This window comes from Biomphalaria glabrata, chromosome 1 (genome assembly GCF_947242115.1).
Source record: "Biomphalaria glabrata chromosome 1, xgBioGlab47.1, whole genome shotgun sequence".
NCBI classification, from domain to species: Eukaryota; Metazoa; Mollusca; class Gastropoda; family Planorbidae; genus Biomphalaria; species Biomphalaria glabrata.
The window spans coordinates 46,685,746-46,707,745 of record NC_074711.1 but is presented as its reverse complement, the minus strand read 5'-3'; positions in this window follow the sequence as shown (position 1 = coordinate 46,707,745).

The following is a 22,000-nucleotide window of genomic DNA, read 5'->3' as shown; positions in this document are numbered from 1 at the left end:
AAAATTAGTTGAATATCTATCTATATTATAAAGTAGAATGTGAGGTGTATGTATGTATGTATGTATGTATGTATGCATGTATGTTACTTATAGACATCAAAACCGCTTGACCAATCTTGATAAAACTAGGCAGGAATGTTCCTTGGGTACTAACTTAAGACCGTAGTGTATGTATTGTAGCCCTAAAACAAACTTAAGACCCTCAAAAAAAAAATAAATAAAGTTGTCCGACCCTTTTACAGCTATAGTATTTTATGGATCTAGGCCATGTCTACAATGTTGACATGAGAAAAGATAGAAAGGATTTAGACCTAGATCTAATTTTAAGAAATATCTTCTTTTGTATTTTCATGTGTCAAAGTAAAAAACTATCTGCGCAAAGTGTATTTTGCATTGGAAAAGTTAGAATTCAAACGAAATTTTTCAGTATAAGAGCCATGATTAAGATGACTTAAAAACTCATATAATATTTCATAGTCGCCTTTTACCAACCTTTACCCAATCTGATATTTTTCTAGTTAAATAAATTTGGGACAATAACTCACAATTTATACTTCAATATTATTGAATACTATTTATTGAATTTTTTTTTTCGGCGGCGATCCCCTAAGCCAAAATCTAAATATGTGGGGTATCTTATCTTTTCAAGGAACAAATCGGTTTTATTTGCAATGTATTAAGGGCCTATAATATAAATTCATATTAAAATAATTTTCAAGTACAACATTATTCAAAAGGTCCTTTTTTAATAGTATGAATAATGAGCTTCGAACTCCATTGATGAATAATGAACTGTAGATGTCAGGAGAATACGTTTCTGCAGTGAAAAAAGAAGAAAACGCTTTTGGCGTCGGGGCTTCGCCCCGAACTCCATTGATGAATAAAGAGCTGTACTTGTCAGGAGAGTGCGTTTTTGCAGTGAAGGGCTTTGCCCCGAACCCCACAAGAGAACCTTATAGCGCTGCCCCAGTTAGTTTGTTTTTCGCCGAAGGTTGAGAAATGCTGCTTTTTAAAAATTCTCATATATATAAGTGTGTGTGTGTGTACTGTACGCACGTATATGCATAGGGTTAGGGTTTACTGGGCGTTAGGGTTAGGGTTTGGAAACAAATCGCCCCCCCCCCCACTCCAAAGTTCTGGATCCGCTAGTGGCTTAGGGCCTTCTCATTTTTAAATACGGTCCTATCTACACCAGTCTACCTAGGCAACAGAACTTTTATAAATTGTGCAAAACACAAGTTAAAAAAAAACTGCATTCACCTAACACGATTTTGTTTTTTTACAAAGTGACTCACTCCGTCTGTCTGTCTGTCTGGGTGGAATCTTTTACCCGTTTTTTCTCCCACTTCTTCAGATCAAGTTGAAACTTGGCACATGAATCAATAAAAAATTAATCAATTATATAATCACAAAGCGGTAATTAATAAATAAATTTAATTAATATAGAATTGTACACAGTTAAGAGGAGCTAAGCATAGTGTAGAGAATTAGGTCGTTCGCTAACAATTTTAAACTTTACAATTTTTTAGACTTATAAGACATTTTATTTAGAAAGGTACTTGAAAAGCTCAGTTGCTAACGTGTCGGTGTTCCATCATGGAGGCTGTCTACTTTTGTTTTTAACCTAACTTTTGAAACAGCAGCACGGAAACCCTTCCAAAAAAGTGATTTGACCCTAGCGTACTGAGCGTTCACTAAGCATGAAAGTTGCGCTACAAAAATACTATTAATATTTCCAAACGCACAAATTTATTCTTATTAGTCTACATTCTATTCCATTACAAATCTTTGATACGTGATTGATTCAAAATAATTGATGCAATTTCACTCAATATAAGCTTTGTTGTTTGTTTTTTTTTAAAGTATTTTTGATATTTAACTACTTCGGTCTCCACTTTCCTGAACCTAAAAACTACGTATGTTGATATTAGTTGGGATCACATGGATCACGACATTGATCAATTTAAAGAAAAAAAAAGTATTGCACTAAAATGTCAGTAGCAACAATATCGACAAGGACAATGCAGAACTAGAAATGTTAAGAAAAAAAAAGGCGAAAGTGGAATTATAAATAAGCTATCTATTGAGGGATGACAATGTGTGACTTAATCTTCTTATCTAAGTCGTCATAGTTATGATACTAGCATCTGGAACACAATCGGATCAAGAAAATATGCCACCTTTACATAAATGTATCCACAAGAGGTTCCAACTACACTTTTTACTACACAATCCTACCATATTTGCAGAGAAGACAAACCAAGCTTTGAAATCTATATAGGCCTATGATCTTTTTATTCATCGTAAAAAAAAAAAGTCTTTATTTTATTTATTATTGTCGCTATGGCATGATATAAGTCTTGTCTTCGAGTCCGAATCTTAACCAGGATTTTGTGGCAAGTAAATACTATAGGTGCAAGGTAAATAAAGTTATTATAATTTGTAAAAACAACGCCAAAACTGTTATGACGAATTGTATATCCTTATAACTTGAGATTTAATGCAGCTTTGTGTAAACTTTCCCGTAATTTCTTTTACTTAAAAATTGGGCTATTCGCGTCTGACACATATATAATCATTATGTTCAGCAACAAAGCCCTTTGTTTTTAATCACACAATAAAAAATTTGAATAGATGTAAAATTCTCTGGAACGCATGATAAAAACTGTTTTGCCATGTTGAAAATTATTTCCCTTTTTCTTACAAAGTTGAAAGTACCAACAAAAGGTAAGTTATTTTTCTAATTATTTTGAAATATTTTGTTTTAACCCACCAGTTCCACTATGTGTACGTTAAATTAAGTTGAACCTGTTTATTGTTTTTCCTTTCGGGTGTATATCATGGGAGTGGCAAGGGTTTTTCTCGGTGGTGGGCTTGGGAAATTATATATATATATATACAGAGAGAGAGAGATAAATAGATAGATAGATAGATATAGATAGATAGATAGATAGATATAGATAGATAGATAGATAGATAGATAGATATAGATAGATAGATAGATAGATAGATAGATAGAGAAGATAGATAGATAGATAGATAGATAGATAGATAGATAGAGAAGAACCTATTCAAGGGCACAATAAACGTCTTCCAAGAGAATAAAAGGTCAAAATGTAATATAGGTTAATTATGCACACACATATATATCCATACAAACATATTGTTATAACCCTATTCGCGACGCAAAAGGGTTAACTGTGTGTGAGCAGCTGACATTTGTGACACCGGCCAATAATACAGTTATATTGAAAGGCAATGGACAGTACTGGCATGAACTTTGCACGTGAATAGCGCCCGTGTTATGATCATAAGCCTGCGCAGACCAGACACAGTGTGTAGGTAAGCGGCAGTTCAAGACCGGAGAGCGTTGAGACCGGGCTGTTAGTCAGCCATGAAGTCGGTCCTGGTGCAGTCCTCCAGTGAAACATACGAGTCCAGGAAGAGACAGCGTAGAGTTATGATTTAGTACAGTGATATACGGTCTAATGTTGTAGCAGTTGATTGTGTTGCCAATTGTGTCGTATTGGCTGTTTGATTTGACCATTATTAAAGTACCAGATTATTTGGAGCTTTGTTGTCCAGTTCTTGATGTGTTGTGTTGTGTTTAGCAGTGTTTACAGAAGGCCTGAGTAGGAGAGAGAAACGTAACAATATATATATATATATATATATATATATATATATATATATATATATATATATATATATATATATATATGAGCAGGTCAGAAGGCGCTGAGTGAGACCTTTTCTCTGCTCAACATTAAATTATTAACATTAGGCAGATGTTAGCGCTACTGGGTGGGTTTCATCTGTGACAGGGGCTAGAGTCACCTAAGTATCCAGACATACTAAACTATATGTCACGGCCTGGTTCTTATTATAGGCCTGATGACACGAATGTCTCTGTGTGTTGTAGATACCTCCTCTGGTACTACTATAATATTCTTTTGTTTTCTTAACCAAATACTTTCTCACACGCACTAGATTTGCAGGTGCGTGAGAACACTAACATACTGAACTTTCCGACCACAACATTTAGAATTATTAATAGACTCTAGGTTTGCAGACATGGATTTTATTCACATAATATATACATGAAGTATAATTCACAAAAGATATTGGCGACTTCAGCCATCACAAAATACATCCAAGGAAATGTGTCCTGAATACTAGTCAATTATAATAACTTCAATACTTGTACATTGCTCTACTGTAAAAGGTATCCATAACACTCCTCTCTCTACAAGAGTCCAAGATCAACTGAGGTGGTCAGTTACTTGACCAAGCAAAATCTAGTGCTAACTGCACGGAATAGTTCAGTGACTACTAGTCACCAAATATTACAGGGGTTCTAAAACTGATATATGACACTATACTATTGACAAACCGAACCCGACCTTTAAAACTGATCGGTACGAACCGAACCGAACGAACAGTCCTTACCTTAACCAAAAATTTTGCAATCTTCTATTTAAAAAAATAAAGTTTTCAGCGACATGATTTTTAATGCTCGAAACATTCTTCTGCCTTCTTGAGCTGGCCTTGTCTTTGACATCTTGTGTGTGCTTCTTTCCTGCGTCAATGTGGGCTGTCTTCCTTTGGTATAACACTAAGGGTGCCGTACCATATAATACACTGGAGGATCCAGGGGGAGGGAGTCGGTAGGGGCGATCTCCCCACTCGGCCGACCCCCCCACCAGGGGGGGGGGGCGGACGAATTTCAGTATATAATTCACACAATTTGTATACGAATGTATTACTTATTTTAATAATATATGCTAATTATTTATATTTCAACCTATTTTTAGATTATTTCGCCCCCCCCCTCAGGCATTTTGGCCGATTTCGTGGGGTCGGTAGGGGGCGATGGCATCAATCCCGCCCCCACCCCATATACTTTCGAGTGGGGGGGGGCGGTCCTATAAATTTGTAGAAATCACAGCTTGCTAACAGAATCAATTAAATAATATGATTAAAACGTGTTATTGGTGTTTTAACCGATCTTTATATTATGTCGTTCCCCTGTTTTTCGATTCCCTTTGAGTGTGGGAGGGGGCGGTCATACTTTTATGGGGAAATCATAGTTTGTGAACAAAATTGGTTGAATATCTATATAATATAAGGTACGTATTTATATGTGAACCCATTTGTAGGCTATATTATGTCGCACACACACTCTAATCTCAAATTTTATCATTAGTAAATATAAGATGAAAAAGGGTTGTACCAGGTGGGAGGGGCGATACATACAATCGCCTTCCGCCCATCGGACAAACCAATACTTTTTCTTTTTGAATTATAGTTTAGAAATTACAAAATTATAAGAAAAATCTGTCACTAATATACTTTATATGTGCTTTAAATTAAATTCTTATATCAAATCGCACAACACCTATTCTTTAATGCCAAATGCAATCATTAACAGAAATTATAAAAAGGAGCGAGGGTTAATCGTTTGCATTCTACCGCCCCTTCCCTTTCCAGACGAAAACATGATGTTTTAAAACAAAATAGTCAAATATGGCGACAGAGTTTATATAATTTCACATAAATTTATCATAATTTTTAAAAGTTAGACTTTGATTTGGAATATTTAGAATTCATACGAAATTTTTCAGTATAAGAGTAACGATTGAGATGAGTTCTGAACCCAAATATTCTTTTCCTAGTCGCCTTTACCAACGTTTACTCACTCTACTATTTTTCTAGTTAAATAAATTTGGGACTATAGCTCATAATTTATGCTACAATCCTAAAAATGCAAACAAATTTAGAGTACAGTCTAATTTGTCCACTTAATTTCTCCTCACACTTCCGAAATTTTATGTTAGAGCTTTGAATGATAGTTCTGTAACAAAACAAGATTACAAAGAGAGTTTGTGTTACACAAACTCAGAGGCGGCCCCCGTCGAAGTCGGATCCCTGTCGGATCTGCATATTCGCAAATAATATTCTTGAGGTGATTTAATTTTGATGGTCAAAAGTAATAATGTTTCAAAGATTCATTTGCCGTAAATTTAAATTAAATAAAATATAGTAGATTAGTTTTAGTATATTAAAACATTACAATATTGATCAAAACGTTTGGAAATGAAAATCTACACTTTTTTTTTACACTTTAAGTTTAGAAATTGAAATTCTACATCTTAATCTAGTCTATTTTAGTCTAAACTAGATCTAGAAATTCTAGATCTAGAATAATTTTAATTAGAATATAAATCCAGATCTAGATATACTGTAATAAAAATCTAGATCTAGTTTAAAAAATCTAGATTAGATCTAAATCAAGATATCATTCCTTTTTTAAACGCGAGTCACATAACGAGGCTTAATAAACATTACTATACCGAGTTCTTTTTTCATTTCATTTGAAGAATTAATTCCATATAACGTCAGAGGGAAAAAAACACTACGTCACACGGCCTAGCTAGACTAAAAATCGCCTTCATCATTACGAGCCATTTATCGAGTGTTCATAGACTTTGGTGCACCGAGTGCGTTCTTTAAGCATTTCATTTAAAGAATTCATTCCATATGACGTCAAAGGAAAAAAACACTACGTCACACGGCCTAGCTAGACTAAAAATCGCCTTCATCATTACGAGACATTTATCGAGTGTTCATAGACATTGGTGCACCGAGTGCGTTCTTTTAGCATTTCTTTTAAAGAATTCATTCCATATGACGTCAAAAGAAAAAAAAAACACTACGTCACACGGCCTAGCTAGACTAAAAATCGCCTTTATCATTACGAGCCATTTATCGAGTGTTCATAGACATTGGTGCACCGAGTGCGTTCTTTTAGCATTTCTTTTAAAGAATTCATTCCATATGACGTCAAAAGAAAAAAAAACACTACGTCACACGGCCTAGCTAGACTAAAAATCGCCTTTATCATTACGAGCCATTTATCGAGTGTTCATAGACATTGGTGCACCGAGTGCGTTCTTTTAACATTACATTTAAAGAGTCCATTCATATGACGTCAAAGAAAAAAAATTCCATTACCTCACAATAGGCTAGTAACCAACGAGTCTACAGGCAACTGCTCCTTTACAAACGAGTTAACTCCTTCTTTCAGCTGAGACAACATTTTATCTACCTTGTTCCCCATTAAAAAAAGTCTTTATTTACACGAGATATTTAACGAGGGTTCATAGACATTGGTGCACTGAGTTCTAATAGAATTTATTTAAAAAGGATCAAATCCGCATTGTTTTTGCGTTTTGTCTGTCAGTCGGTCTGTCCGTCATCTTGATATAAAAAAAACAACAACTAAAAGTTATTAAAAATTGATTAACCTTTATTTTACGTTTCAAAACATCGCAATAATTTTTAGGTATGAACACAATTGAAAAGTTTATATAATAGATTGTTCCGGATGTTTGTATAAATAGTAAAAGAAAAAGAGAATTTCAGATAAATGTAATACCGTTAATTAACTTTTTGGATGGTCTCGTATAAAAATTAGATGCACTACAGCCATGTGGAGAAATTTTCAAACCTTACTTTGGTGTTTGGATTCTGTTTTCCTTAAAAATCGGAACATAATATTAACGATAATTAGATTTTATAATTTTATAATGTTTTAGGTAGAAAGTTAAATGTACTGTAAGAGAGTAGTGAGTTAAAATATTTTTCATAAAAATCCGTAAAAACATTATTTCGTAAATGAGAAGATTATTTGTTAATTAATTAGAAGAGGGAGTTCAAACAATTATTTGGCGTTAGTAGATTTTTAAATAAATTCGGAAATTTCTGGCGACGATTTGTAAGAAACAAAATCCGGAACTTTCTTTATCGATTACAAAACTTCTATGTTATGTTTTAGCAAGAAAAATAAATGTTTAAAAAGTAATTTTCAGTAATCAATTCTAGTAAATTACTTTTTTTTAAAGCCCTGAACAACCTATTGTCGATATTTTTAAAATTTGTTTAAAGATGAAAATACGGAACAATTCGATATTGATAACCAAATTATAGTGACGCATTGTCAAATAATATAAGTGTAATATTAGTAAATTATGCGATTTCAAACAATCATTAGGCATAATTCATGCTTTATAAAACAATATCCGGAACATTTTTACACTTAATGAATATAAGTCAGTATAGAGATTTTGATTTAGCATTAATATTGTTATGACTTTGCCATGCGCACCACCATCCAAGATAGTGCAGAAAGAAGGTGCGCACTATCAGTGACCAGACAAGTCGGATGTTGACATAAGAGACTAACGATTTCCGCCCAGTTAGAGAGCCAATATGGAGATGTTGTACTAAAGGCAGACGTTACTAAGTGTTTGTGATGTCCTCGTGTAAATAAACGTCTATGTCCTCGTTGAGTTGCCTCACTTAAGTTATTACAATTGGTTGTCAGAAGTGGGATTATAGGCAACTCAACGAGAGGAGGTAGGATTTACAATGGCAGCTTTGAAACGATTAGACCAACTCTCAGTTAGAGAGCTTAGGAAGGAACTTCGTAACCGATATGAGATAATTGGTGGTACCAAGGAGGTGCTTACAACTCGTCTCCGGCAAGCCTTGATAGATGAAGACGAAGATCCAGATACCTACTTATTTGAAATTGAACCGGAGATTTATGAGCTTATTGGCAAGATAAATGAAGCAATGTGTGAACAAATTAACAGTATGGGGAACAAGGTAGATAAAATGTTGTCTCAGCTGAAAGAAGGAGTTAACTCGTTTGTAAAGGAGCAGTTGCCTGTAGACTCGTTGGTTAAGAAGTTGCGTGGTCAAGACTGTGGTTGCACAAACAGTGGTGACGGAGACGCTGGGGATTTGAGCGCCGTCTGTGTCTGTGTTGTGGGCAAGTCTTGTGGTTGTGACTTTCAAGACGAGAAACGTGATGGCGATTGCTGTGATGATCTCAACGGGTGTACCGAGTCGAACGGAAAGAGACAAATGAAGTATTTGTTCCTGTTGTACCTGTTACCAGTACCTTAACTGAAGTCTGTTATGTGCCTGAAGCGTTTGTTCCTGTTGTACCTGTTACCAGTACCTCAATGAGCCGGACAGATCAAGACAACGTTGGGTCTGCTTTCAAGCCTGTTGCTATGGACCTTAAAGACCTCTGCCTATCTGTCGGTGCTCACGAGGGAAATTCGAAGCTTGACAACTGCATCAAGAAGTTTAGCATGAACTGTACGTGCGGCGCTTCACACATAAAATTTAGATGCCAAGAAAACCACCAACAGCGCATATGTACTTCTACCATCATCATCGACATTGGCATAGATGAATGTCAATCAAATCACTCTAAATCTGAGCTGTCAAGAGAAAGACATTTTCCACTTGAACCTGAAGAGACCTATCTTCTGGACGAAAGACTGTTGTCTGAGGATGACTTCGGTGCATTGGACTTTGCTTGCAACGTGGCTGCAAGCGAACCTGAAGCTCCCTTGAGAGGCGTATGTCGGTAAGGTCTGCTGAGACAGCGTGTCCGATCAACGGCTGTGCTGAAGAAAACAGTGCTCGACCATATCTCTTTGTGTGGCAAACGGCCACGTCATTATCGCAACAACAGCCTGGTCAACTGGAGAAGGAGAAAGCGGCACTGGAAGAAAACAATGCGGATGGCCTCGTGGGGAACACGCTCCCTGCCACCTGTGGCTCCCACTGATCGACCTCCACCTGAACTGTCAAACCTCAGCTGCAGTGTTTCTTTTCGGGACGAAAAGTGCTAAGACGGGGGCAATGTTATGACTTTGCCATGCGCACCACCATCCAAGATAGTGCAGAAAGAAGGTGCGCACTATCAGTGACCAGACAAGTCGGATGTTGACATAAGAGACTAACGATTTCCGCCCAGTTAGAGAGCCAATATGGAGATGTTGTACTAAAGGCAGACGTTACTAAGTGTTTGTGATGTCCTCGTGTAAATAAACGTCTATATCCTCGTTGAGTTGCCTCACTTAAGTTATTACAATATGCTATTTACATAAAAAACGGAACAACATATTATTGATAATGTGTTTTTGCAACGTTTAAGCATGGAAATTGAATGTAATATAAATTAGAAAAGCAAACAAACATTTGTTGGGGTTGATTAGTTTTGCACAAAAAAATCCGGAACAATCAATTTTTAGATACTTAAAACTATTGAGATGTTACGGGAGGAACATTAAAGTGTAAACAGATTTTCAATAGCTTTTAGAGTTCTAGTTTTTTTAATCTAATCGTGACGGACAGACCGACCAAAAGACAAAACGCACAAAAATAATCTTCTTTTATTTGGATGGGGGCACTAAACAAAAAAAAAATCTGATTTTTTTAAAAAGTTTAAGGAATTGGTTTAGCACCTGGTCATGTAGCGACGTTACGCTACTGCACGAAAATCGCTGCATAAAAAGTCCATTTAAAAAAATGTGCGTGATATTTACATACAAAGTGCATTATTAGCCTTTATAAACAAACAGAAATGTTTTCTTTTAATTTTAGCAGCTAGTTGACCAGAAAAAACATCTTTAACTATTATTTATTTTTGTTGTAAACATTTCGTGTACATTTTTAAAATATATTTGACTTAGTGATACTGAAAATACAAAAAAAATGTCCATCTTTGTTAGCATATTGTAACATTGCCTCCCTTACATTTACTTAATTGTTTTAGAATTGGTGTATTTTTATGAAAAAATCGCTTGCATAATTAATTTTATAAATTAAACGGTTTGCTTTTAGAAAACCAAAAGTAGCCGTTGCACCTAAACTTTTCAAGCCGCATTTAATGATGAAATAATATTTTTCATATCTCTTCTAGTTTTCGAGATCTGAGTGTGACAGACGAACAGACGGACATTTTGCACAAACCTAATAGCGGCTTTTTCCCCTTACGGGGGCCGCTAAAAAAGTTACAAACATGCTTATTGAACAAAATGTATCACTTACAAATGATCTTTTTTTTTAAAAAATATTATTCTAATATATTATTTTCGTCGGCGATCTTCAAAGCGTAAATCTTCAAATAGTTTTATTTGCAATGTAGTAAGGGCCTTTCTAATTCATAATAGAATGTTTTTTCAGGTAAAACATTATTGAAAAGGTCATTTTTAATAGGATGAATAATGAACTGTAGATGTCAGGAGAATGCGTTTCAGCAGTGAAAAATGCAAGAAAACGCTTTTGGCGTCGGGGCCTTGCCCCGAACCCCACTGATGGATAATGAGCTGTTAATGTCAGAAGAATGCGTTTCTACAGTGAAGAATGCAAAAAAAAAAAAACGAACCCCACTAAGGAGCCTTACAGCGCTCCCCTAGACCCCCAAACTATCAAGAGAAAGGGCTCAACATGTCTTCGCAGAAAGTTGAGAAACACTGCTTTTTTCTATTTCTCATACATACATACATACATATATATATATATATATATTTATGCTGTACTCACGTTTATGCATAGGGTTAGGATTTACTGGGCGTTAGGGTTGGGGTTTTGGAAAAAAATCGCCCCCCCCCAACTACAAAGTTCTGGATCCGCTAGTGATTTAATATGTGTGTGTTAATGAACTTGGAGAATCGAAGAAACGAAAAGTAGACTCTGAATGTAGTAAATACCAGGAAAAGAGACCAGATGTTTGATTTGTATAGAGCTGTTTGTGGCTGTTTCTTTAGATTTATTCAAGTTAATCTAGAACTCATCAAATTAGATCGGCTACATAAAGTTTGAAGTACTCGTGCACTGATAGATGCAGATTGAGACCATTTCTGCTTCAAGCTTACATTTAGACAAAAAAAAACAAGGTTACAAATAGTTTGTGTGGAAGCACAAACTCAAAATCGGCCCCCTAAAAGGTCCGCTCAGGCAGTAAAAAGGCAGGTTTCAATACTTTCAGAACTAATATCAGAATCCTAGGTATCACTTACAAAAACAGCATCACTAATGAAGAGATTATAAACAGGATTGATACAGCTATTGGACCACACGATGACCTGCCAACCATTGTCAAAAAACTCAAGCTCCATTGCCACATCACAAGGTCCTAATGGGTCGCAAAGACCTTTCTTCAGGGAACAGTAGGCCTACCAGGAAGAAGAGGAAGACAGAGAAAGCGAGGGGAAGACAACATCAAAGAATGGACGGGCCTGACAGTGAATGAAAATTCTATCACAGGCAAAGGATAGAGGAATGAAGAAAGATGGTACCCGTAGACATATTTTGTGTTTGATCCAACAAACTAAGGGATAGGTGAAGTCAAATGTGAACCTGGCCTAACTGATCTTATTGAATGATTATCTAATTGATCTAATTGTTTTATAAAGGGTCAATCTCTCATTTAAAGTCTCAACAAATAAAACCTTTCCCTTTAGTTAAGTGTTCCAGATGTAAAGCAATGCGCTATGGTTTACGTCTATAATATGAAACGCTGCTTATTAATTGTTGTTTTTATATTAAGTTCCACTTGTATGCAGATTAAATATATTTTTTCTTTTTTTTTTTTAAAAAAGGTAAACTTTTTTTTTGTGAATATAGGTAGAGACTAATTAACTTAGTAATACAATTTTTAAAAATTTTGACAGTGTAATTTTTTAAAAATACATTTAAATTTCATCTAGACTAGCTTACCAGCAAAGCTACACGTAAAAATACAATACCGGTACGTTATGTAAACCCAAGCATTGGTTTTTAATTTTCCAACGCATTATGAAGCTTCAAATATTTACCAACATCTGACACTCGATTTGTGAGCCGATTTTTACCCCCAGTACGCCCTTGAATGTAACCCAAGCTGCTGCACATATTGGGTTCAATAGTCAACTGAAATTTAATATCATTGGAAGGATTTGCACTGATTTTAGTTATCGTTAAAGTATATAATCGGTTGTTATTTTATACCTTCCTATAAGTGGTAAGTTTTAACTTGATTTCTTATTTTCTCACGAAAATATTCACGAATTTATGGGGAATGCATGTTGATTTCATGTTGAAGAATTTACTTTTAATGTCGTCTTATGAAGTACAAACTCTCCTTAAAAGAAACTAAATATGAAGTCATATTCGTATCAATGTGTTAACTTAATCTTTCATATAAATTGGAGACTCAAACATACTTGACTTATTACTGTTATTTCTGACACTCGGTTAGTTACATGCTCAAAAGGCAATAGGACTAGGCTACTTCTATGACTTGTATTCATGAGTATATAAGGCATGGGTATAGCCAGGAGTTTTTCCTGGGAAAGATATGGGGGGGGGGGACATTTTTTCCATAGCTTCTATCAACTCTGGTCTTACAATTTTTTCTTACGCTGGCAGTGAGGCGTCATTTGACACCATACTACCTAGATATGTGACGTGGTCTGCCACGTTAAGGGGCTGTCCGTTTACGGTGTTCCTGGGTCTGAGTAGGTTTTATTGGGTGACTTCTGGAACATGACATCTGTTTTCCCGAGGTTTATAGATAGACCGAAAGAGGCGGCAGCGTATGCAAATTCGTTTACCGCGTTCTGGAGTTCATGTTCATTGTGAGCTAGCATCGGCATAGACCATCTCCTTTGTTTTTGTATGGGATAGTAGACATCGAAGATTGAACACATTGCTGACTGAACAAAACCGGATGTAGATGTCTTCGTGCAATCGCTGCCTCATTGGACCCAGCATTACGCCGAAGAAGATAGCGAATAGAGTAGGAGCAAGTACACAGCCCTGCTTCACGCCATTTTCTATTGAGAAGTGATCAGACAGGTCACCATTGTGTCTAATCTGGCCTTTGTGTCCCACATGAAACTGCTTGAGAATGGATAGGAACGTAGGTGCGCATCGCAGCCTAGCCAAAATCCTCCACAAACCATCGTGATTGACCGTTTCGAAAGCCTTGGTGAGGTCCACAAAGGCAGCGTATAGGTTTAGGTTCTGCTCTTTTTCTTGTAATTGTCGCAGAACAAATATCAAGTCAGGTGTACCTCTACCGGCTCTAAAGCCACATTGGCTCTAACACCTCGTGCACTAAAGAATGGGTTAGTCGGTCAAGCAACACTCGAGCAAAGATCTTTCCTGCTACTGACAGAAGTGTAATGCCTCGATAGTTGGAGCAGTTAGACTTGTCACCCTTCTTATCTTATATAATACAGACGTTACTTCAAAAAAGAAGATGATTACGTCCTACGCGTCATGCATATTGTTTGTTTGATTTGAGGCACATCGGCACAATTTAGGCCATGTCGTGCCTGCAGTCCCTTAAGGACTACTCTCTCTCTAAACAACAGGGCCAGATTCTATACAGTCATATCATTAAAATCAAGGTCTATTCACAGTTAAAATAGTCAAGGTAGTAAAAATTTAAATATTTGGTAAAAATCTAATGTAAATAGTGCATGTTCACAAATTCATAAATCAGATCTTCGTAGATAGCCCCACTTCCCGGATAAAGCCCAGTACCTTCCCAGGGTCGACATTATCAAATAGTGTATTTAAATTAGTGACTTTAAAATATTTCGCTCTGACATCCTGGTATCTGGGGCAATCAACGAGGATATGTTCCACGGTGAGGCGAGAGTCACAGTACTCACAAAGTCTCTCTTCAGCACAAAAGAGTGCGTGATGTAGGTGTGGCCAATCCTAAGTCTGGACATGGTCGTGCTACCACGCCTTGTCAGACCCTTAGATGTGGGCCGCCACCTGACATCCGCCACAATCTGCCTGAGTTTACTGTGAGTCTCAGCCTCCCATCGGTTCTGCCACTCTCGATAGGTGGCAGAGGCAATACTTTGTCTCAGGTCCGAGTAGGGAATTTGGGTTCCTGACACCGTATGATTTAGGGCTCTCTTTGCTTCTCTGTCTGCGGCTTAATTTCCCTCAATGCCAACATGGAAGGGGACCCAGATGAAGGTGACATCCCTACGTTCGGCTGTTATTTGGTCCAACAGCTTCAGGCTCTTATGTACCAATGGGATGTCAGTCTTCATCCGCCCCAAAGCTTGCAATGCAGATTTGGAGTCGGAGCAGATTATAAATTTCCTCCTTTCTGATGCTTTTACGGCCATAAGTGCAAGCAATATTGCGTGCAATTCGGCCGTAAAGATGGAGCAGCCATCGGGGAGTCTACGGGAGATTGTTTTGTTCCGAAAGGAGCAGGCACACGCGACCTTTCCCTCCATTTTGGATCCGTCTGTGTAGATGGTGCCACAATTTCCGTAGCTCTCCTGCAGTTCCCTAAAGTGAACTTGTAGTATGCTTGGGTCTGTATTTTCTTTTTTGAAATTGAGGAGGGATAAATTTAATTTGGGTTTATTCATTAGCCAAGGAGGGTTCTGAGGGGTTTCTATTTTAGAGATTTGGTCAATGGGTGGGGTTAAATTTTTGATGGGTTCTCTCATTCGAAGGCCCAACGGCTGTATGACGTTAGGCCTTCGATTGTATAATTCTACCTCTGTGGGGTTAAATATGGAGTCAAAAGCAGCCTCCACATGAAGACTTGGGATAGGTGATGTACGAAACGCGCCGAGACAGAGACGAAGGGCAGCATTTTGTATTGGTTCCAGTATTCTTAAGTACGACTTCCTTGCTGCTCCATATATTATGGATCCGTAGTCTAGCTTGGATCGAATTAGACTCCGATAGAGCAGCAGCAAGGTATCTCTGTCAGCTCCCCAGTCCGTATGGCTGAGTACTCTTAGTATGTTTAATGACTTTTGGCATTTCTTCTTAAGTCCCTTAATGTGGGGGAGAAAATTAAATTTGGAATCTAAGGTGAGGCCTAAAAATTTTGTAGTTTTCACGACAGGGATCTTCTTTTTGTGTATAAATAGTTCAGGGTCTGGGTGAGGTCCCCTTAGATTACAAAAATGCATACTAACTGTTTTGGAGTCTGAGAATTTGAAACCATTATAGTTTGCCCAACCCTGAATTTTGTTTAAACATAACTGTAATTTTCTTTCTAAGGTGTTCATGTTTTTCCCATAAGTGAGAATGACAAAGTCATCAACATACAAAGAGCACTCTATGCCAGGGGACCGCGAATTTATGAAGCTATTTATTTTAATGTTGAACAGGGTGACTGACAGAATGCTGCCCTGGGGTACACCCATTTCCGGGTCATGAAAGTCAGAAGCGGAGTTGCCCACTCGAACCTGAAATTTTCGATCTTTCAGGAATTCCTCCACAAAACGGGGGAGGTGTCCCTTAAGCCCCATGTCACGTAGAATGCCATGTTTCCAGGTTGTGTCATAGGCCTTTTCTATATCGAAGAATACAGCTACTAGATGTTCTCTTCTGAGTAATGCATTTCTAATATAAGCTTCCAGCCTTACCAGGTGGTCAGTTGTTGTCCGTCCCTGCCGGAATCCGCACTGGTAGTTTGAGATCACTTTATTCCTTTCCAGGTACCAGACCAGCCTACTGTTAATCATTCTTTCCATGGTTTTGCAGATGCAGCTTGTTAGTGCTATTGGTCGATAGTTAGCTGGGTCAGAGCCGTCTCTTCCCGGTTTAGGTATCGGTATAACTGTGGCTTTCCTCCAGCTGTTTGGGAAAGCGCCTGTTTGCCACACACAGTTATAGAACCCTAGCAGGACTGCCAATGAGGGTTCGGGAAGGTGCTTGAGGAACTGGTAATGGATTTCGTCTTCTCCAGGCGCTGTGTCATGTGACTTGTCCAGCGATTCCCTCAGTTCCTCAAGCGAGAACGGTTTGTTGTAGTCTTCATTGTTCTCTGACCTGAAATCAATGGGGTGTCTTTCCTCCCTGGTTTTGACTTTTTGGAACTCTGGCGTGTAGTGTGCAGTGGATGATTTTTCTGCTATTGAGGATGCAAGGCAGTCAGCTATTTCTCTGGGGGACGTGACAGTTCGTCCTTGGTTTTTCAAATGCCCTATTGCATTTGATTCTTTCCCTTTGATTCGCCTTACTGCCTTCCAAACCGCTCTAGCAGAAGTTTTGGCATCCAGACTGCCGACAAAACTTCTCCAGGAATTCCTTTTGGCTGACCGTATGGTTTGTCTAGCCTTTGCTCTAGCTATCCTGAATAGCTTTAGGTTTTCCTGGGAAGGATTCTTTATAAATGCAGCCAGTCGTTTTTTCCTATCACCAATAGCACTTTTGCAAGCTGTATCAAACCATGGTTTGCTAGGCCGTTTTGGGTTTGCAGAGGTTAGGGGTACAACTTTCCTGGCTATACTTAGTAGCTTGCTAGCAAAGGTATCAGCTGGGTTCTGTTCATGGAGGATATTTTCTGTGATATCCTCAGAGCATCTTTTTTGGAATTGTTCCCAATCGGCCTTATTCAGTTTCCACCGCTGAGGTCGTCCCAATGAAGGGAGATTGTTAGTAATGATGATTGGGAAGTGATCACTTCCCCGTAGATCATTGCTAACTGACCATTTAAAATCGTCCAGAAGTCCGGGGACGCATACGGTGAGGTCAATGCATGTGAGTGATCCAGTTCCTGGGTGCAAGTAGGTCGGTGATGCATCATTAAGTATGCATAAATCATGTTGGAGGAAGATATCCTCCAGCATACGACCTCTTGTGTCGGTATTGTTGGATCCCCACATGGTGTTATGGGCATTGAAATCCCCAAGGATTAAAAAAGGCCGGGGGAGTTGTTTCAATAGGTCCTCCATGTCTGTTCGGTTTAATGGAGCGCCTGGTGGTAGATACAGGCTGCAGCAAGTGATAACCTTGTGAAGGGTTATCCTAGCTGCTACGGCCTGTAGTGTGGTCTGTAGTTCTACCCTCTCATGGGGGATGCTATCCTTCACAAGGATACAGACTCCACCTGATGCTCTCTCTGCATCCTCAACATTCTTGCTGTAAGCACGGTAGCTTCGGAAGCTGATGCAATCTTTCAGAAATGTTTCCTGTAAGCAGACAGCTACAGGAGTCTCAGAGTCCATCAGTAGCTGCATTTCCTCGTAATTGGCCTTGAGGCCTCTACAATTCCACTGTACAATTCTGGAATCCATGGCTTATTCTAGATGACCTACTTGGAGCTATTTGGCTTTGGCAGGCCCCCGGAGGGGTTTCCCTTTATTCCAGTGACCTTGGTATTTTTATTCCTGGGTTTGGATGGAGAGGAGGACAACCCCCTTTTGGGGGAAGTCTTTCTCTCTGGAGAGGGGAGATCCCTCTGGTTAGAGCGGAGGTTATTTCCTCCTCTCTCACCTCGGGCATCCTCTCCGCTTTGATTTCTCCCCTTAGGGAGTTGGTCAACCTCTAACTCGGTAGAGGTTGGGGTGTCTGGCTAGGTTCTCTGAGGAGAACCTGTGTCAGACATGATGTCTCCGGGTTCTCCCGGAGTATTGGTTTTGACATGCTGCTCAGTCTCCATGCTCTCATCAGCGAGCACAGAGAACCTGTTCTTTAGCATGACAACAGGGCTTTCTTGTTTCTTCAGAGGTGTGTTCTTTGGCGGTGTTTTCTTCTGAGTTGGAGGAGGAGGAGGGGGTGGTGGGGTCAATGTGTCCATCTGTGTGGCTATGGATCTTCCTTTCTTAGCAACAGCCTGTGCGTAGGTCTTTGTCAAGCCGAATTGGCCCTTGGGTAGGGCCAGTACAGCCGATTTCGCCTGGCTAAAGATACATCCGTTTCTTTCCTTGTACTCATGCACGGCAACCTCCTGTTTCCACACAGGGCAGTCCTTGGAGTAGGCTGAGTGGCCAGCTTGACAGTTTGGGCATTTGAACTGGGCTGTGCAGCCCTTGTCCTCATGACCCTCTCCAGCACATCTGGCACACACAGTGTTCCTCTTGCAGACTGCCGCGCCGCACCTCATGGGGTTAGGTATGTAGGGCCTCACTGGAACTCGTAGGTATCCTGCCTTCACATACTCTGACGGTGTCCTAGTTCCGAATGTGAGGATAATAGTGGCGATTTTGACCTCCTCACCCTCCCTGCGCCTTGTAATGCGCCGGGCATGGGTGACTCCTTCAATGCCCTCCACTATTTCCTTCTCGGAACATTCCAGTAGGTCCCTAGAGCTGATTACACCTCTGCTGGTGTTCAGACTCTTGTGTGGCATGACTTCCACTTGGAGATCACAGAGTCTTCGGCATCTTAAAAGCCCATCAGAGTGTGTCTTGCTGTCTACTTCTACAAGGAGTTCCATTGATTTGTGTAGCTTAGACACACTCTTGGGCTCTCCTACTACTGACTTGAGTCCCTTATAGATAATAAAAGGGCTCAACTTTGTCAGGCTTTTTCCCTCCTCTGTGCACCTAACCACCAGAAATGATGGCCAGGTGGCACAGCTTTTTGGGACCTCCTCTTTTTTTATCATCAATTCGACGTTTCTTGCCCAGACATAGGTCTGGGGCAAGTAGTTTTGTGTGTGTTTTTTTGTCCATATATATTTTGGTTAATTCGGCACCTGTGCTCCCCACCCGCCATCGAGTCCAACAAGGGGACGGGCCATTCGGATGTCCAGAATGAGCCCGCCAGGGCTACACAGGTGCTATACTCAGTCAGCTGCTACATCGGACATGTGTCCGATACAGCAGCTCCCTGATTGACCCTCCAGGTCGACGACCTATGCTGGTAGCTCGGCATGACCAGCCGGTTGACCCAGAGCGGGCCATCTGGGTCTCAGGTCTAGGGGAACTTGGAGCCAAAGTATTGTGTTGTTGTGGTTTATCCTTAGATAGCCACCACTCAAACACCAGGATCTCTTTATCCCCCCTTACCCGTCGCAGTCCACGGCAAACGGACTAGTCTAGGACGTAGTGAGAATTTAAAGTTAAGGAGACAGTGTGATGATCAATGAAGGCAGACTTAGGAAAAGAGGAGGCAGACACAATGATAGAAAAAAAGTAGGGCACTTTTGAGCTCCAAAAGTGCTAAGGAAAGAGGAGCGCAGTTTAACGTCATGTCTCGGGACGATCATGCATATTAACCAATGACTTAAATTCTGCCAAGTCACTGGTTTTCCTGGCTAGCTCAGGCAACCCATTCCATGCTCTAATAGCACTAGGGAAGAAGGAGTATTTGTACAAATTTGTCCTAGTATATGGGACGAGGAATGTGCCTTTATCTTTGTGTCTTTCAGAGTATTTTATTAAATTTTGTTTTTGTATTTGAAGATTATGGTTCAGTGTTTTATGTATGATTGCTACTTTACTTTTGAGCCTTCTGTCCTGAAGGCTTTCTAAATTTAGTGATTTTACTAAAAGTGTTACTCTAGTCAAATGTGAATATTCGTTTGTTATGAATCGCACTGCTCTATTTTGTGTCTGTTCTAGTTTCTTAATGTTTTCTTGAGTTGAAGGATCCCAAACGGAGGATGCATATTCTATTATTGGCCTAACCAAGGTTAAACAACACTTTAGTTTTATGTTCTTATTTGATTTATAGAAATTTCTTTTAATAAATCCTAATGCTTTGTTTGTAGTTTCATCAATATGTGGATTCCATGACAGTTTTTCATTATAACACCTAGGTATTTTGCGTTTTTAGTCTGTGTTACTGGTTTGCCATGAATAAGATAAGTGGAATTAATTTGTTTTAGTTTTTTTGTTACTCTTAACAACTGACATTTTTCTGGGTGGAAAGACATGCTCCAATTTGATTCCCATTTCTGTAATTCATCTAATTCTCTTTGTAAAATATCTGTGTCTTGTGTTGTTTTTATTGTTCTATATATTATGCAATCGTCTGCAAATAATCTGACTTTTGTTCCTGAACTAATGCAATTTGGTAAATCATTTATGTAAATTAAAAATAGTAATGGACCCAAGACTGTTCCTTGAGGTACACCTGAGTTTACTGTTATCGGTGTTGATTTAGAGCCATTTATTATTACAGTTTGTTCTCTCCCTATCAGAAAATCTTCAATCCACTGATGCAGTGGACCATTAATGCCGAAATATTTTAATTTTTTAAGCAAACTATGGTGGTGAACTTTGTCACAAGCCTTAGAAAAATCTAGTAAGATAGCATCTATTTGTTCACTATTATCTAAACCTTTTGAAAAATCATCAATTAGTCCTGTTAGTTGTGTTTCACATGATCTATATTTCCTAAAACCATGTTGGTATGGTGTGAGGACATTATGTTTGTCTAAGTGGTTTATGATGCTGCTACATATTATGTGTTCTAGGATTTTACATGTGATGCTGGTAAGTGATACTGGTCTGTAGTTTCCTGGGTCAGATTTTTCTCCTTTTTTAAATAGGGGGGTGACATTAGCTTCTTTCCACCTTTTTGTATAGATATATGATAACGGAGTCTCGAAGTTCAGGTGGGATCACGCACTTCTCCCAGCATAGAGCGAACAAGTCTGTTAGCCTCTCGGTTAGGGCGACACCACCCATTTTAAATATTTTAGCGGGAAGTCAATCAGAGCTAGGTGCCTTGTGTTTTTTGAGTTTAGATATTGCTGTCTCAATTTCCTCAAATGTGGGTCGTCGAGATCCTCTCTCATAGTTTTCTGAGGGACATTTGCCAGCGATTCCTCCGATACGTGCCTTTTATCACCAAACAGTATGCTGTAGTGCTCCGTCCAGCGATTTAGTATGTTCACCTTGTTAGTTAATATCGTAGTGTCAGCATGTCTCTGCATGTTTATGGACAGCTCAAGCCACCAATATATATTATACGGTTCCACGACATTTCGTGAATGAAGTTGTCAGTGAGCGATTTGTCGGGTGAACGAAAAGTCCTGAACGATTTGTCGGTGAACGAAATGTCAGTGAACGATTTGCCGGTGAACGAAATGTCAGTGAACGAATAGTCGTGTCCCCATATTACAACTAGACTGGTAAACGGAAAGAGATTCTTATACGATAATGATCAGATCACAGACCTATATACATATAGAGGTTGTTATGTAAGCCTACTTAAGTTTTCAAAGTTTAGAAATAATGCAAAACCATTTTGCGGATTTTTGGTACAATGCGCTATTAATTACAGAACTATATATTCACGCAAATTTATTAAATAAAGCCATTTCCTGTTGTTTCCCATGAGATAATGTTTCGAAAATCCTTGATCGAAATACCGGTAATTCACGTCTATTTTAATCATCTTATATACATTTAAATAGATTACC